The sequence below is a fragment of the Macrotis lagotis genome, chromosome 5 (genome assembly GCF_037893015.1).
Source record: "Macrotis lagotis isolate mMagLag1 chromosome 5, bilby.v1.9.chrom.fasta, whole genome shotgun sequence".
Classification (NCBI taxonomy): Eukaryota; Metazoa; Chordata; class Mammalia; order Peramelemorphia; family Peramelidae; genus Macrotis; species Macrotis lagotis.
In genome coordinates, this window is record NC_133662.1 from 19706134 (window position 1) to 19725403 (window position 19270).

At 36.1% G+C, this 19270-nt stretch overlaps 1 protein-coding gene across 15 annotated transcripts in view; it reads right to left on the reverse strand.

Moving 5' to 3' along the window:
- The window catches only part of TRERF1 (transcriptional regulating factor 1), a 292412-nt gene that overhangs the window by 79542 nt on the left and 193600 nt on the right, over positions 1-19270 (reverse strand). For all 15 annotated transcript variants that reach the window (XM_074236954.1, XM_074236962.1, XM_074236961.1 and 12 more), the window contains one exon: positions 1738-1850. The gene's annotated coding sequence lies outside the window, so the exon portion shown is untranslated. The remainder of the gene's footprint in view (positions 1-1737; positions 1851-19270) is intronic.

Genomic DNA, 19270 nt, shown 5'->3' on the forward strand with positions numbered 1-19270 from the left:
CATTTCTAGGTGACCAGATGCTAATTGTAAACAAAAATATTAAGCAAATTCCTAGTTAACCATCATCTGGTTTTTTTTTTCTTGAGCTAAGAAGAAATCTTTGGTTTCTTCCCCATCTTCAAAAACGAAACCCTTCTGATGCTGACTCAGTCACTCCCATGGGTCTTCCATTATTTTTTTTCCATTTGAATAATGCAAGAATCCATGATTTCACTGGTGTGGGTGGGGATAACCACACCATGTCTTAGCAGACAATTTTGTAAGATAGTAAAACCAGAAAAAAAAATCATCATTTAGTGTTTCAATCTTTTGGTGAGGAGCCTCTTTGATTAGCTTTTAGATCTTGAATGACAGATGTAGGGTCTACCACCTGAACTGAAGCATTTCCAAATGAGTAGCACCTTCTAGTGTATGTGTGATGTTGTAGTAGCCTTCAAAAACTCAGGATCACTTACATGTTACTGAGACATCTGGAAGGCTTGTTATTATTTTTTTTTTTAACCAGACCTGCAATTTCACAGGCATTAGGGAAATGCCTGGTAGGGAATTTCTACTGAATTAGATCACTATCTTCTCTGCAACTTATATAGTTAGTAGTCCTGATACGTGAAGGGATCTCTCAGGGTCACAAAAGGCAGTGTGGGTCAGAGGTAAGACATGAAGTGAAATCATCCTGACTATATGCTCAGTTCTCTAGCTACTATACCAAAAGGCTTCTCAATTATAGTACTCTTTCCTATAATAAACCTCTGACAAGGGTTAGCAGGAGGCAATCTCTTAGCTTGAAGAAATATTATCTTTGTAAGAATGTAAAATGAACTGGATAGAGGATCCTTTAGAAATTATTATACTTTATTGTAACAGATTTATATCCCGCTCCCAAACTGAAGAGGGTGGAGAGGTGGAGAAATAGCATAGAAGATCTTTTCCTAGAAGGAATAACTAGAAAGGGGTGCAGATCTATAAAGAAAATCTAACAGTTATGGACTATTTCCCACATGGCTGTATAATATAAGGTAGGTGTTTGGTAAATGCTTAAAACTTACAGTGATAAACATGACTAATAGGGAAAAACGTTTTGCATGCCTGCACATGTATAAGCAATATCAAATTGCTTAGCATTTCAGGGAGGAAAGACGAACATTTGGAACTCAAAAAAACTTTTAAATAAACTTTAATAATTATCTTTACATGTAACTGGGAAAAATATTTTTTAAAAAAAGATTTACAGTTATCACACAGATAGTCAATTTGCAATTAGCTTTCAAAGAGAGTTCAAGAATCTTTTCTCCTGAACAGCTCTGATGAGGGGAATGGCAAGTTTATACCTCTGAATCTTTATCACAAAACCAAAAAGGAACAATTTTTAAATTCCTTTCTAGTCTGCTATTGTCCAAGATTTCTTCTCCCCTCCATTAATCCTGATAATTCATGGACTGCTAGACCTAGAAGGGAATCACTTCTTTTTAAACAAGAAAAGAAAAGGTCACATGGCCACATAAGAGAATCCAAGTCTTCTAGTCCAGTACTCAAATCATGATGCCATAAACCTTACTGAGGCTGAAAATGTATAAAATTAACCACACTGAATTTTAAGTCTGAATTGTAACTACTAGTTCAAGTAAGATAGAGTCTTCTAGTCCATAACATGAGACAATGAGAGTTTACATAATTTTTTATTTAATTTTTTAAAAATGAAAATTAGTAAATCTGCCCAGAAGAGAAATTGAACCTCACCGTGACCTTGGCAGCAGTTGGCTGAGTATAGGGTTTGGCTCTGGTCACTTCTCCTATGGCCCGTCATGCTGTTTGCATGCTGCTCACAGGGTGGGGGAAAGGGTCTTGTATGGCTAGAAGAGAAAGGAAAAAAGGGTCACTTCTCCATCATTTACAATTTTCCCCTTCCAACAATCAGTTACAGAAAGAGGATTCTGACTCTTAAGACCAATGCCTTGAAGGATTTACTCTAAAGTGTCCAAAGGAAAGAGAGAACAGAAGAGGACACCCAGAGAGGATCTGAAAATCCAGTTTGTACACATATTTCTAAACAATCAATATAGGCCTCTCTTGATCACAGCTCCTAAATTTGGAGAGAAGCACTCATAACTTTTGTATAATTCCTAAAAAAGTAGATGGGAATGAAACATAAACCTAAACTTCTTGTCTTGTCCTCCAAGGAACTCAATTTAAATTAGAAACTAGAATTTGCTCCTAAAGAAATTTATCAATTAGGAAATGATAAAAAAGTACAAATGTAATAGAAATTTACAAGTTGTAAGGCATGACAAATATGATGGATACAAGGAAACACGGAAGGATTTTGTACAAACTAATGAAAAGTGAAATGAGCAAAACCAGAAAAATAGTATATATGACTATAATAGTGAAATGAAAATGTCAAGAACAACAAAGCAATCCAAACAGAAAATTATAAAATGATGATGATGATCAAAGCAAAGAAGAGATAGAATCTTTCCCTAATCATCACCCTCCCTTCTTCTTTGTAGTGATGGGGTGTTATAGGAGTAGAATAATGCATCTGACTTTTTTTCCCCTGTTGGCTAATTTTCCATAACTCATTCCATTTTCCCCCTCTTTTTATGCTTGCTATAAGCGATAGTTCTGAGAGGGGGAGGACAGAAGATACACTGAGAAATGTTAAGTGATATAAAATCAAAATATATCAATAAAATGTCAAAAGTAAAAAAAAAAAGCTTTTAAGTACATTAGTATGCCTGTCTTTTCAAATTTCTTTGAGAAATAAAAGAACATACAACTTGTCACTGAGTTAGGATTGGGTACATGATATACATACACACACACACACACATACACACACACACACACACACACACACACACACACACACACACACACACATATATATATATCTCACATTTAGGGGACCTAAATCCATAAAAAAATGGACTTTAAATTGTGATACTTTATTGGCTTTTCTGCCTCAAATCTCCCTCTTCTCCAATTCATGTTCTACACACTTGTCCAAGTGATTTCACTAAAGCACAATCTGACCATGTCACTTGCTGGGCTCAAAAAACTAGTTCTCCTTCTGTATCTAGAATCAAATATAAATTTCTATTTGACAATAAAAGCATTCACCAGCTGAACCCATCCCACCTTTTCAGGCCATACAAATTCCCTTTTACATATTTTTCAGCTACAGAGCTAAATAGTTCTTATGACTTTTTTCCAAACACAACATTTCATCTCTTTGTATCTTTATACTGGCTACCCCCAGACCTGGTATGTAATTCCTCTTCACTTCTGCCTCTTAGAATCACTGGATTTTTTCAATTCTTTTTTTTTTAATTTTCACAATTCAACTCTTAATACCATTTTTTCCTATGATTCCTTCTAGTGCCTTCTCCTCCCCAAATTACCAAAATTTACTTCTCTGTGTACATTTCCCCCAAAGAATGTAAATTTCTTTAATTTTCCTCTCTAGCATCTAAGTTCAGTGAATGTCACATAGTATACAGCAAGTGTGTAATAAATGCTTTCTGATTTAGCTAAAATACACCCCCAAGGTCACACAAGTAGTGACAGGTAACATTTGAAGCCAGTTCCTCTTTTCCGAAGAAATAGGATGCAAGGTCAAAGTTTTAAAATTCATGATAAACAGGTTAAAAAATAATAGTGCTATGAATCAATCCTTTTTGCCCTCATTTCCCTCTCTATACCCTCCACTCCTATATTCTGGAAGGATAAATACAGGGAGCTCAATCATTATCACAATACCCACCTAAGATTGACATCAAAAAAGACAAGTCATTCACAGTTTAACTGTTAGCGGTTGATGGCACAATGAGTAGAATATTGGTCATAGAGTCAGAAAGAAACTGCCCACTTCAAAATTCAAAACTCGTCTCAGACACTTATTAGCTGTGTGTCCCTGAGCAACTTGTTTAACCTCTGTCTGCCTCAGTTTTTGCATCTGTAAAATGGAGACAATAAAAGCATCTACCTCCGAGGATTATGAGAATTAAATGAGATAATATTTGTATAAAATACTTTAGTATGGTGCCACATATAAATGTTTATTCTCCTTTCCTTCCCCTAATTTATTCAGAAAATTGAGATTACTTTTGTCAAAAAATCTTCTACTAGGTGCAGAAGTAGACAGAACTGACTCAGGATGACATTTTTCTCTTTTAGCAGTCACCATCACTACATTTTTTTTAAATCACGAAATATTTATTGTACATCCACATGATTAATGGCACTGGAAGGGCTCTGAGAGTCACACAAAAACAGTAGTTTCCTCAGGAAGCCAGCAGTCATAATAATGATCATCCCAAAAGTCCTTAATTCTACAATCTCCCCTTCCCCCACTTCCCAGAAAGATATTAAAACTAGAAATAAATAGTAGCAGCATTTTTTGATGATCTTATGCACAGAATGAGGGTCCCAGGGAAATTCTGCCTTATCTTTTCAACCCTTATCCTTCCATAATTCCTTTATCTATCCTTGTACTCCAACTAGCTTGATCTCTTCACTGTTACCAAACACAATGAATGAAATTCTACTCAGGTGTAGAATATTATTTTCCAACTATGACAGAGCCTTTTCAGTCCCATCTATAAAAATCATAGTCATCATATGACCTTTCCTCCACCTCTCTAAGCTGGGGCAATCCCCTCACTTTCTATAGTATTTATTCCCTGTACAACTCATATGCTTATAGATTTACATTGGAAAAGGCCTTAAAGGACTTTTGAGTTCAATCCTCACACACACGCACACACACACAGAGACATTTTGCAGGTGAAGAAACAGAGGCAAAGAGAGGCAAGGCAAACAGAATCGCAAGATTTAAGAGTTGGATGTGATATTAAAAAAAGAATGAAGGCAAATGCCCCCAGAAAGGCAAGCCACTTTCAGGTAGGGGAGAGTAGGAGAACAAAAAATTGGTGTGAGGACAGGGCAGAACTTGGGTGTCTGGAAAGGAGGGACATCAATGTGCCAGATTTAGGCCACATTTTAGGGAATTACCGTCTCTCTTCCTCTCCTCTCATTCTCTTCTAATTCCTCTATAATCAGGTTTCCCTTTAAGATGAAACTGCCCACTTCAAAGCTATCAGTGATCTCTTAATTGACCAATCTCATGGTCTCTTCTCAAGCCTCATCCATCTTGACCACTCTGAACATTTAACACTATGGATCATCTTCTCTTCTGTAATACTTTGATTCCTCAGGGTTTTCTTGAAACTGCTCTTTCCTAATTCTCTTATTTGTTTAACAACATCTTCTCTATCTACTTTGCTGTAAAGCTCACTAATCATGGAGATCAACAAAGGCTGAGCCATTCTACTCTAGTTCTATACTATCTCAGTTATCTCCTCATCTATGCAATGATCATCTCTATGTAGATGATTCCCACATCTATCTAGCCCTAAACTCTCTACTGACCTCTAGTCAAGCATCATCAACTACCTCTCAAATAGCAAACTCAACAGTGTTCAAAACAAACTTCATTATCTTCCCCATCTTCCCTATTATTTTAAAGGCACTACCCATCTCTTTCCATTTACCCAGGTGCGCAATGATAAGTCATCTTCAACTTCTCACTCTCCTTCGACCCAAATATCCAATCTATCAATAAATCTTATCGCTTCTACCTTCAGAATATCTCATAAACCTCCTCTTCTCTCTAAACCCAGCTATTCTCTGAATTCAGATCCTCATCACCTCCTGAAATAGCTTTCAAATTCTCCTCCCAATCTCAAATCTCTTCCTGTTCCAATTCATCTTCCACTCAGCTGTCAAGATGTTTTTTCTAAAGCTTAGATCTGATCCTTGGGGCAGTGAACTCTAAAGGTGCCCTATTACCTACAGAATCAAATATAAACTCCTTTTGGGAGACATGAAAAGTTCTTCATATTAGTATTGATCACTTCCTGTCTTTCCCATCTTTTCTCTATTTTCTATATTCAGCTAGATTGGTTTACTTGCTGTTTATCAAACATAACATTCCATTCTCCACACCTCTGCATTGTCCTCTATACCTGGAATCCTCTGCCTCTCAGTTTATCTGGCTTCCTTCAAGACTCAGATCAAAGCCCTTTCTGATCCATGCCCAATGGATCACCTCTGAAATGGCTTCCCCTCCGAAATGACCAGAATTCCATTGGCTCTATTTATTTACAACTTAATCTCATGAGAATGCACTCTCCAAGGGTCTTTTTTTTTCTTTTTGTCTTTGTATCTCCAATGTTTAATATACTGCCTGGAATAACACAGTAAATTCTTAATGTTTGCTGATCGACTTGAATAACTCACCCTGCCCTGACCCTTTCCAATAGGATAGCAACAACATCTGAAGCATATCTTTAAATAAGAACCATAACCTCAAAATGAACAGAGATAAACACCTAGGATCTGTGCACTCAAAATGTCAAGGGTCCTTCTTGTGCTAATATCTGTTAATACTACAAAATGATTTTTTTAAATTAAAAAACTCTTTGTGACAGACAACTTCAAAAAGCCTCTAAATTCTTTCTGCATTAATACTTGAGGGAAGCATTAGAAGTCACTTTCACTCATTTGAATGTTTAAAAGAAAAAGCTCTCTTTACAAAGCTGTTAGCTTTTAAGTAGTTCCTATTTTAAACTTTTAGAGATAACTGCAGAAATAAAACTTCCTTCTTCAAAGATTCAGGCATTTTCAAATGCAAATGCCAACCACATTCTCCAACACACTCACACACATACACTCCTACTGCAAACTCTAAATCAACTATAATTTGAGAATTTGTCTCTTATGGAGTCCTAGAGATAAGCACATCATAAACATTACTATAGCAACAGAATGTTTTTGAAGCCTGTTGTCTGTAACATTGCAAAGACTGTGTGTCATTAACATTGAATGTTCGAGAAGAGGAGGTTTGAGGGGAGTAACTGTTTATGTACAAATAAGCCAACTGTAACTGGAAATCAACCCAAATTAAGTTGAATTACTGAATGGAAGTAGGTAGGACTGAGTGAACAAAAGCTACCCAGAGAAATTCAGGGTCAGAAGGTGGTGCTGACAACTGAAAGAAATTATGCTTTCAGACCTTAAGACATTGATATAATTTTCTGGCAAAGAAGATCATTGATTGAGAGGGGAAGAGACCTTCAAAACCATCTTATCCGGGCCCCTCATTTGACAAAGAAAACTCAGGCCCAGAAGATGAAAGGGGTAGTCTAAAGTCACTCAAGTGGTATCAAGGATGCATAATCTGAGCTATACCTCTAAGAAGGTACTGTGGTACTGAATTCAAATTCAAATTCAAACTTCAACCCTTTACAGCTGCTCCCTGGGTGACCTTGGTAAATCACTAAATCTCTCTGAGTCTGTTTGTTCACTTGCAAAATGAAGAGATGAACCAGGTGATTTCTAAAACTGCCTGTCTTAGGGAGTTGGGCTGTCTCATTTTTATCCTTAATATGACCCCATAGCCTCACATTTCTCCCTTAAGTCTAATCACTACCTAGTCCACTCAATTTTAGGTACGTAGCCCTCTTGGCAATACCATGGGAAGCTCCCACAAACGTGCCCAACTCACAGAAGAGGATAATGAGGAACTGAGAAAGGAAGTGACTTTTCCAAGGTTACATATGACTGATCATTTTTTAATAGTCTAGTTGGTCAGGCCAGCTGAGACGTATAGAAAAAAACAGAAGATGAAGAGGAGGAAGAGGAGGAGGAGAAAAAAAGGAGAAAGAGAAAAAGAAAAAGAAAAAGGAGAAGAAAAAAGAGGAAGAACAAAACAAGGAGGAGAAGGAAAAGGAAGAGGAAGAAGAGGAAGAAAAAACAAGGAAGCAGAGAAGAAGGAAAAATCATGATAAAAAATATCAATGCACCATAGATATCTAAAGAATTGAATTATACTCTGGATTCACTATTAACTGTTTGACAATGGCCAAGTCATAGAATCATAGAATGTTAAAATCTGGAATGGACTTTTTTCCCCTAAAGATTGAAGACCAGAAGACCAGTGCTATTTTCCTCCACACCTCTAAGGATGTTGAGAAAAACCACATTTCTCATTCTACAGGACAGAGACAAATCCTGCCTGTCCTACCTATGGTATGGAGTCATTTACAAGAATTAAGTAAGAGGCACAGTGAATCAAATTATGGACTTGAGATAAGGAGGACCTGGGTTCAAATGCTTCTTCAGATATTTACTAGTTGTCTGGATCAAGACAAGTCAGGAATCATTCTGAGCCTCAGTTTCTCCATCTTTAAAATTGGGTTAATAATAGCCTGCCTGATTCTCAATAAGATCAGGGGTGAAACAAGGATGCCCATTATCACCACTACTATTCAATATCATATTAGAAATGTTAGCTTCAGCAATTAGAGAAGAAAAAGAAATTGAAGGAATTAGAATAGGGAAGGAAGAGACAAAACTCTCAATCTTTGCAGATGACATGATGGTCTACCTAGAGAATCCCAAGAAATCATCCAAAAAACTACTGGAAATAATTAGCAATTTTAGCAAAGTTACAGGTTATAAAATAAACCCTCATAAATCCTCAACTTTTCTATATATGTCTAGCAAGATACAGAAGGAAGAGCTAGAAAGAGAAATCCCATTCAAAGTAACCTCAGAAAATATAAAATACCTGGGAGTCTATTTGCCAAGACAGATTCAGAAACTTTTTGAAAACAATTATAAAACACTTCTCACACAAATAAAATCAGATTTAAATAACTGAGCAAATATCAACTGCTCCTGAATAGGTAGAGCTAATATAATAAAAATGACAATTCTAACAAAACTAAACTACTTGTTTAGTGCCCTACCAAACATAATTCCAAAAAGTTACTTTATTAAGTTAGAAAAAGTTGTAAATAAATTCATATGGAGAAATAAAAAGTCAAGAATTTCCAGGAATTTAATGGAAAAAAGTACAAAAGAAGGGGGCTTAGCCCCACCTGATCTAAAATTATATTATAAAGCATCAATCATCAAAACTGTTTGGTATTGGCTAAGAAATAGAGTAGTGGACCAGTGGAATAGACAAAGTGCAATAGCAGGAAATGATTATAGTAATCTGCTGTTTGATAAACCCAAAGAGTCCAGCTATTGGGATAAAAACTCGCTCTTTGATAAAAACTGCTGGAAAAATTGGAAGTTAGTATGGAAGAAACTTAAGAGTAGACCAACACCTAACACCCTTTACCAAGATAAGATTCAAATGGATACAGGATTTAGACATAAAAAAAATACTATAAGCAAATTAGAAGATTAAGGACTAATTTACCTGTCAGATCTATGGAAAGGGGAGCAGTTTATAACTAAGGAAGAGATGGAGAACATAACCAAAAACAGATATTTCGATTACATTAAATTAAAAAGCTTTTGCACAGATAAAACCACTGTAACCAATATCAAAAGAAATGTAGTAAATCTTTACAATCTTTACAACTAATGATTCTGACAAAGGACTCATTTTTAAAATATACAGAGAACTGAGTCATATTTTTTTTAAAAAAAACTCCATTCCCCAATTGACAAATGGTCAAAGGATATGCAAAGGCAATTTACAGATGAGGAGATCAAAGCAATCCATATAAAAAAATGCTCTAAATCATTATTAGAGAAATGCAAATTAAAACTTCTCTGAGGTACCACCTCACACCTCTCAGACTGGACAATATGACCAGAAAGGATAATGATCATTGTTGGAAGGGTTGTGGGAAATCTGGGACACTATTACACAGTTGGTGGAGCTGTGAACTCATCCAACCTTTCTGAAGAGAAATTTAGAACTACACCCAAAGGGCAACAAAAATGAACATACCCTTTGATCCATCAATACCACTACTGGGTCTATACCCTGAAGAGATGATGAAAAAGGGTAAAAACATCACTTGTACAAAAATACTCATGGCAGCCATGTTTGCGGTGGCAAAGAATTGGAAGTCAAGTAAATGTCCTTCAATTGGGGAATGGCTTAGCAAACTGTGGTTTATGTTTGTTATGGAACACTATTGTTCTATTAGAAACCAGGAGGGATGGGAATTCAGGGAAGCCTGAAGAGATTTGCATGAACTGATGCTGAGTGAGATGAGCAGAACCAGAAAAACACTGTACACCCTAACAGCAACATGGGGGTGATGTTCAACCTTGATGGACTTGCTCGTTCCATCAGTGCAACAATCAGGGACAATTTGGGGCTGTCTGCAATGGAGAATACCATCTGTATCCAGATAAAGAACCATGGAATTTGAACAAAGTTCAAGGACTATTCTCTTTAATTTAGAGGGGAAAAAAAAGATATCTTATTGTCTGATCTTGCTATCTCTTATACTTTTTGTTTCTTCCTTAAGCATATGATTTCTCTCTCATCACACTCAACTTGGATCAATGCACAACATGGAAACAAAATAAAGACTGACAGATTGCTTTCCATGTTGGGGGGTGGGGGTGGGGGTGGGGAGGGAAATAAGAAAAATTGTAAAACTCAAATAAAATCTTTAATAATAAAATCTTTAATAACAAAAAATAATAGCTTGCCTGAAGCTTTTGTAAGGATCAAATGAATAATTTATGAGCTTTTGCAAAAACTACATAAAGATAGTCTACAAAGCTTGTTAAACAAAAGTGAATATACAAAAATTGTTTCCTCCTCACACTTGGGGAATAGGGAAGAGATTAAGTTCTATAAACTATGATTCTAAAATCTGAATCCAGAAGTTATCCTCAACTATATGACCAGTAAAATTAAAACCTCTTACTTCTGACTAAAAAAGAGAAGTAGGGGTGGGTTAAGGGGGTAGAGAAGAAACAAGATATGATGAATGATATAGAAAGCTTTAGAACAAAATGAGGTTTTAATTTAATTTAATTTTTTATTTTATTTTAATTTATTTTATTTATTTCTTCCATGTCACCCACTAGAGAAAAGAAACTGGCATAGTGAGGACTGGGGAGCATTTTTAAAGGGGGAAATGAAAATGGAAGTCTGAGGGGCAACTGAGAAACTACTACAGAGAACCTCCAGTCTTATGAGAAATTCCAGGCCTGGGTTCAATGAAGACAACTGATCTTTCTCCACAGCTTTTGTTCCTTGACCAAAGGATACTAAGGGTTCCTAGCTAGCCCCACTCCCCAACCATTCATGAAATTCCTTTGCATTTATCTGGGTCCATGTCTTCAATCAAAAGTAAACACTTTGAGGGCAGGGATTGTATTTGTATTCCCAATTCTTAGTACAGTAGATGACATGAAGTTGGCTCTTAAATGCTTAATCAAATTCTAAAAGACTTGTGATGGAAAATGCCATCTACATCCAGGGGAAAAAACTATGGAGTCTGAATATAGACCAAAGCATACATACTATTTTCACTTTTAAAAACTTTTTTTCTTTTTCTTATGTTTTCCCCCTTTAGTTCTGATCCTTCTTTCACAACATGGAAATATATTAAACATCATTATTCTCATATAAACTATATTAGATTATTCAATAGCATGGGAAGGAGGAAACAGAGGGAAGCAGAAAAATATGGAACTCAAAAGTTTACAAAAAATGAATGGTAAAAGCTATTGTTGAAAAAATTAAAGAACATAAAAAAATGCTTGTTCAACTGAAATGAATCCTTTAAGGAGCTGGACACTATATTACTATCACAGGTACCACTGTGGCTGGGATTAGCAAATAGGAAAGGCTGCCTCCTCCTTAAATGCAACCAGGGTCTCACCAGCTAGATGGGCAGAGTCCTTGTCCTGAGTCCTATTACTCCTTTCCCAGCTATTGAATGCTGTTGCTAAGACACCTAATTTTTCTGATGTGATGTGCCTGTTAGTACTTGCCAAGCAGACTAAAGAGGTGAGCCATCTCAGTCTGAATGTGACTGCCCTAAGGGAAGGAGACACTGAGGGGCAGGAAGGATTAGAAATGTCAGCTCTAGAAGGGAACTTATTCTGGTATATGGGGAAAATTACTGGGTCTGTTTCAAAGGGTTCAAATTTTGCTCTGTCATTTCCTTTCTTAGAGAATCAGTTTTTTTCCTCCATTGCAAAAATAGTTACTTATAAAATTAAAATAGGTCATTATAATAAATACCTCCAATAAATGAATGATTGAATATTTCAGCTCCCTCAGGTTATAAATGAGTGAGGTCCTAAGAAACAAAATAATTGCCCTAAGTTGTTTGCTGGTGGCACAGTGTATAAAGAAATAGCCTCAGCATCAAGAAGAGCCGAGTTCAAATCCAGACCCAGTACACAATTCACTTAATTGTTGCCTGCCTCAGTTTCCTCAACTGCAAAATGAGAATAACACCTACCTCACAATGAAGATCAAATGAGATGATATTAGCAATGTGCTTAGCACATTTCCTAGCACATAGTAGCCTCTTAATAAATGTTTGTCCTCTCCCCCTCTTTCCCCCTATTCAAATCTTATAGGACAAAGCAGCTGCAAAATAGAGGAAAACTCCATTACTCACAATGACAATATTACTCATCATAATCTCAGTTCGTATTTATAAAGCATTTTACAATTCTACGACATTCTTCAAACATCATCTGACTCACATAAAACCCTGTAAGTAAGGGATAGGTAAGTGGTGCAAGTGTGGTTATGCACAGTTTATATAAGAAGAAACAGATCCAGAAGAAAAGCACCTGGTGCAAGGTCACACAACTAGCAATTTGAGGAACTAATATCCATATCTCTTCATTCCACAGTCAATGCTTTTTCCTTATATCTATCTATTTCATTAATTTGGAATTTGTGGTCTTTCTGGACTGGGGGTGGGCCAGATTGTGAAGGTCTTTAAAAGCCAAGTGTAGGAGTTTTTATTTTATTCTGGAAGCAATAAGGGAAGTCATGGAAATTTATTGAGTAGGGAAGTGATATTATTAGACATATGCCTCAGGAAAATCACTTTGGCAGCCATGTGGAGGATAGATGGGACTAAGGAGGGACTTGCGGCAGGGAGACTAAAGAGTAACCCATAATAATAGAGAACAGAATGGGAAAGGGGTATGAACTAAGATGAGGGGAGAGAAAGGGACAGATACATGGGATGTTATGGAGGTAAAAATGTCAAGATCTGGCAAATGTCTGGATATGTAGAGTGAAGCAGACTGGGGAACTGAAGATAATGACAAGGTTATAAACTTTAGTACATCCCTTCCAGTTCAAATTTCCACCCCCTCTCCCTCATGGACATAAAAGTCCTATAACCCTTAAATGATCTTTTTCTTTCTTTCTTTCTTTTTTTAAATATTTCATTTCCCTCCAATTACAAGCAAAAACGCACTTGTTCTTTTTTATTTAAATTCTGAGTTCCATAAATGATCTTTTGAATGTATCTTCTGGCTCAAAATGGATGATCCTATAAGACCCCTCATTTTGTACATGAAGAAACTGAAGCTCAGAGAGATGAAGCAATTTGTGAAAGATAAAAACAATTAGTCAATGGCATGGTCAGGCCTGAAACCAAGGTCTTTAGGCAATCAGTTCAAATATTCTCCACCAAATAACAGTTTCTGTATACTGGGTTTCTCATTTAAACTGTTCTTTCCCCTTAATCAGAGTTAGAGAATTTTTACTGTACAGCCAATATAAATTAATTTATTTGATTTATGAAATTTTTAAAACAAATTCTTACATCTAGGCTATCTGTAAGAATTTGTTTTAGAAATTTCATAAATCAAATAAATTTTAATAATAATCATAAATCAGAGGATGCAAAAATAAATATTAACCTAAGTAAACATGCCAAATAAGTTTTCCATGTGTATGAACTAATGAAAAGAAGGCAGCAAGAAGAACTAGGAGTCACAAGGACTAGAATAAATGGAAATGAACACATCACTAAAACAAAACATTGTTTATACTAAAGTAATTATAATAACTTATCTATTGGTAAGGAGGCAGGAAGGAGCACTTTCTTCAGTGGAGAAAGTACAGGCATTTTCAGACCTGAACACTATGTGGATGAGTTTTGCTTAACTCTATTTTTTTTTTTGTTTCAAAGAAGGAACTAAGGTAGGGAAGATATCTAGAAATGGTTATTAAATAAAAACAAAAAATGCTATTTTCAAATGATAGTAGTACTACTTGAATACAGCAAATAACTATAATTTCATTGATATGAGTGGGCTGGTGTCTGTTAGTCATTCATTTTCTAAGAGGACCAATGACATCATAGGGTGATGTTTTGACTCCTGTATGAACTAGATCTGAAAGAGGCAGAGTGGGGCAGATCACTCTCTTTTCCAGAGACAAGTAAGGTTGGCGGCAAGACAAAAGTCAAGGTGGCCCAAGATGTGGTGGATGACCTCAGTGTATTTGACATCTGACCAAGCTCTAAGCACTCCAAAAACCTGTTTCATTCAGCCACCTTCAGAGCCGTTGGAACAAATTGTTCTCATCTGCCCATTCTGCAGGGAAGTCTTCACATGCTTGGGGTAGACACCCCCAACTCACTGACAGGTTTGAGGCCTATTGTTAACCTCAACCTGATTTTGCTTGTCTGCCAAGACAGTTTACCAGGGTGTGGCCACTGCACATAATACAGTTTCATGGGAGCCACAGGTGAGAGCTGAGTACCAATTAGACACTAAAGCTGAAGACCTGAAAAGCATTCAATAAGCCTTCATACTATCACAGACAGAATATATCCTTTCATAGATTGATGTAATTGAAAAAAAGGCAGATCAAATGATCCAGAGTTCAATTTTGAAAATTGTGTCATTTATCAATATAGTCTTAGACAAATCTAGAACTCAGTTTCTTCATTTCTAAAATGCAGAATTGGAATAAAAGACCTCCAAAGACACTTAGCAGTTTTCAATCTATTATCCTCTCTCTAAATGAATACTAACACTTATTATTTATTAATGCTCTAAGCTAAGGTTTGCAAGCACTTTACATACATCATCTCATTTGACTCGCACATTGTAAGGTAGATACCATCATTTCATTTTACAGATGAGGAAACTGAGACAGAGAGAGAGGTTAAGTGACTTGTTGAGGGTCACTCTGCTAATAAGTCTGGGGCAGGAATGGAACTCAGGTCTTCCTAATTCCAATTCTACCACCACCTATCTGCCAGAAGAAACTTAACTAGGAAACTTAGAGGTCATTTATCAATCAATTACTAAATATTTATTAAGTGCCTACTATGTGCCGGAAACTGTGGAGGCAAATACAATAAATGAAAAAATCTCTAAAGCTGCCTCTTCTACCTTCCAGTTACCGATGAAGAAATGGGGCCCAGAGAGGTTAAACAATTCTTCCAGGATCACAAGGAAGTCTGAATTTGAATCCAGGTCCTCTGAGTCTAAATTCCATTGTCTCTTTCCCCTGTTCATGATAGCCCAGGCCAAGTTTATAAGCTATCAGTATTAATAATGCTATTTATACAGGAAAAGAGGAATCTCTCACCCCAAAAACCTGCAACTTTTAGAGCACTGCCTGTTTGCTCATATCAAGGAAAAAAACGCTTGTAATGTGACTTGGAAAAATCACTATGTGGTAGAGACAGCTCTGAGTTATGATGGGTTACTAACAAAGGGCACAAGGAAGAAAAATATCACATGCCTTTGATCATGCCGTCTTTCCCCTAAAACGTCAGTGAAGAAATGAAGGATAAGAGGAGAATATGTAATTCAATTTTGCAGAGCATTTTTTGAGGGAGGGTGGATGGAAACCAGCTGTTGTCCACAATCCCCGAAGTCAGAAAAGAAAGAAAAGATTTATACATCTGGAAGAGTTTCTGCATAGGGAAATAGGTGCCTGAAAGGGAGTGGGCAATCTTTTACAAAATTAGATTTTAATTTTTCTCTGGCTAGGATGATTTAAGGAGACTCCCCAAACCTTTTCTTGATTTCCCCAACTAGTAATTTAAATCTCTAAGGTTACTCTATTTGTAATAAGTAGTAATGATACTAAGACAAACAGGACCAAACCATATCCCCAATTTAGTTGGGGCTGAAAGAGGTTTTTCTGACTAACTAAATGTTAAAATCAATTTTTTCTAAGCTGTTTAAGGATTTGGCACTCTGGGGACAAAAGTTCATTTTACCCAACCCTAGTTACAGCTCTGCTTACAAATCTTATCATAGAATCATTTTCTAACTAATACTATAATTATTTTCCTAATCACCTTATCACCCCCAAACTAAACGGTAATAGCTTTGGAGTAGAAGATTTGTGTCCTTTTTTCATTCTAATTATTCCCAGAACTTAGTATAATATCTTGGATACAATGAGTACTTGACAAATTTATGTTAAATTAAATGAATCCTCATGACACCTGCAGAGTAAAGGATTCTGGGGGAAAAAAATCATTTCATGGATACACATGTAACAGATGATTTCAGGTCCATCATAATTAGAAAGATAGAGAGCCCAAGATCACATCTATACAAAGATATGCTGACATCTTTTCCCCAGACTTACTCCTAGGAATTGCTGTTCTATTCCTTTAAATTTGTTGTTTGTCTAAAGTAATGGAATCATGGCATCATAGATTCCCAGGGGTTGGAAGAGGGTAACAATCTGAGAAAGACTCATTTAGTCTTTCTTGAACTTCCCCCACCCCTTGATTCTAGGGAGGGGGAAATCACTATGTTTCTCAAGGAAATACATCCCCTTTTGGGAAGATCTCAATGTTAGAAAGTTGTAATTTATTGCTTCTAATTCTATTCAATTAAAACAACACAAGTCTAATTTCATTTTCATATGTTACCTTTCAAATATTTGAAGGCCACTATCAGTTACCATTCAAACTTTTTTTTTGCTCAGGTGAAACATTCCAGTTCTTTTTTTAAAATTTGTTTTTTTATGTTTTTGAGAGGCAATGGGGTTAAGTGACCAGTTCTTTCAACTGATGCTCAAAAAACGTGGTTTCCATTCTAGTAGTCATATTAAGAGTATATGCCAATGTCCTTCCCATCTGAATAGGACACAATACTCCAAATGTAGTATGACCAGGGTACAAATATGCATCCATGAATATAGCCAAAGTTAATAATTTGGGGGGCTGCCATATCCCATTTTAACTCATTGAACATGCAGTTCATTGAAACCCTCAGGTCTTTTTCTATTCATTTGAAGTGCTGCCTACTCACATTTTCATTAAGTATACATATAGTTGACATTTTGAATCCATGGGTAAGGTTTATTCACTTTTTTCTCTTAAATTTACTCTTATTATTGGTCATCATCCATTTAAGCCTCCTGAGATCTTTCTGGATTCAGATTCTATCTTCCAACATGTGAACTTCTTAGTTTCATCTCTTCCATTGAGAAAAAAAATGTTGAAAAGTTCAAAACAAAGGACAGATCTCTGGGGCACTCCATTAGAAACATCCCTCTATTGTAGCATCTACTGGTAGATCTCTGTGGTGACCAAAAAAAATACTAACAAAAATAAAAATAAAATATGAATCATAAAGTCTTTTGATGATCCTAACCTTTTGGTGTTCAGTATGAGATTCTTATAAGGTTGTGCTTTCACTTCTTTAGAGGAAGCTAGGGAGAGGGGGGCAAAAGCTTTGGATATGGAAGCAAGTGGTCCTTGAGTTTGAATCCAAGATCTGCTATTTACTGCTTATTTGAATTTGTGTAAACCTTTAAATATCTAGAGGCATTGACTTTCCAATCTGTCAAATGAGGGGTTTGGAAATGATAATTTCTGAGTTAAAATCCAACTCTAAAGCCAGTGGTTTATTATCTCTTCAGAAAGGTTTTTCTTTCTCCTCCTCCACTCTTTTCTTTTCCCTCCCTCTGGAAACCAAAATGAATCTACAAAGAAATTATTATAAAAAATAATTACTTTAAAGTTTACAATGTGTTTTGCATACATGATCAAAAAGAATACTCTGAGATAAGTACTACAGATATCTGGAAGAAAATTGCACCCCTAACACACAACACAATTACTGACTAAACTCACCCCTTCAACTCTATGAATATTTGAAAATCTAAGATTTTTAGGGTGAGACTTAGGGTGAAGGTTGTCTCAAGTCACTCCACAGAGGAGTGGTGAACTACAGGGGTAAACTGTGGAATATATTTCTTAGTCAAGGTCAGTGCAGTGATTTCATTTTCCTTAGCTACTTGTTTGTTAGAAGGGAAAGTTCTATTGGTTGGAGGTTGGGAATTGGGGCAAGGAATGGCAATTGGGAGGGATGATGATATAAAGAAAGGAGATTTGGGAGAGAAGAAAGGGAGGGAGAAACATGTAAAACTCAAAACCTTGCAAAAAAAATGATTGGTTAAAAACTACCCTTGCATGTAGCTGGAAAAACAAATAAATAAAATATATTTTTAAAAAAAAAAAAGAAAGGAAATTTAAGGAGGCATTTTTCTTAAAAAAAAAAAAAAGGAAGAAACACTTTGATCTTACATTTATTCAAGGAGTTTCCTGAATAAATTCAAAGAAAGGTATCAGGCTTTGAATAAGATGTAAAGTCATGAGTTGGTCTAATAAAAATACCAACTTGAAGATAACTCAAGTATTCATATTCATATTCACATTAGGGAGAACAAAAAGCCAGAAGCAGGGGAGGAAAATGTAACTCATTTCATTTTTCTCCAAATGACAAGTACCTAGGAACATGCTTTATTACTTTCTGTTCTCTTTAACTAAAGCAATTCCATAAAACTTGGAGCAGGGTTGGGTTTTGGCACCTATTCACCAACCCCCAATCTTGCCCCTTGTTCTCCTCTACTCTGTCCTATTCCTGTCAATCCAGAAGAAAGGAAAATCCAAAAGATAGGAATGGTTTCTTGCTTATCCTTGTATCAACGATTCTAGTATAGTGCATGAACAGAGGAGAGACCTGGTAAATAAATGTTTGATGAATCCCAGCTAAAGCATTAATCTGATAAGAGGCTATAGTGGAGCCCCTTCCCAGGATGTATAGAAACAAAGATTTTAGAATCAGAAATGATCCTTCTTTTTATAGATGAAAAACTTAGACCCAGAGATGGAAAAGAAGGACCTTGATCATAAGTATTAGCCAGGATTAAAACCCAGGTCTTTTGGCTGTAGCCCCAGACTCTTTTGTTATGTTTGTTAAATAGAGAGTTCTTAAAGATCTATATGCCTATGGCCTAAAGTAACAAATCTGTAATAGGAGAATTTTAGGTAGAAATCCTCCTTCTTTAAGAAGATATATTTTTGGATATATTAGTGCAGCCAGGTGGTACAGAGGCTAGAGTGCTGGGTTTAGAGTCAGAATCCAGGAGCCTGGATTCAAATCTGGTCTCAGATACTTACTAGCTATGTGA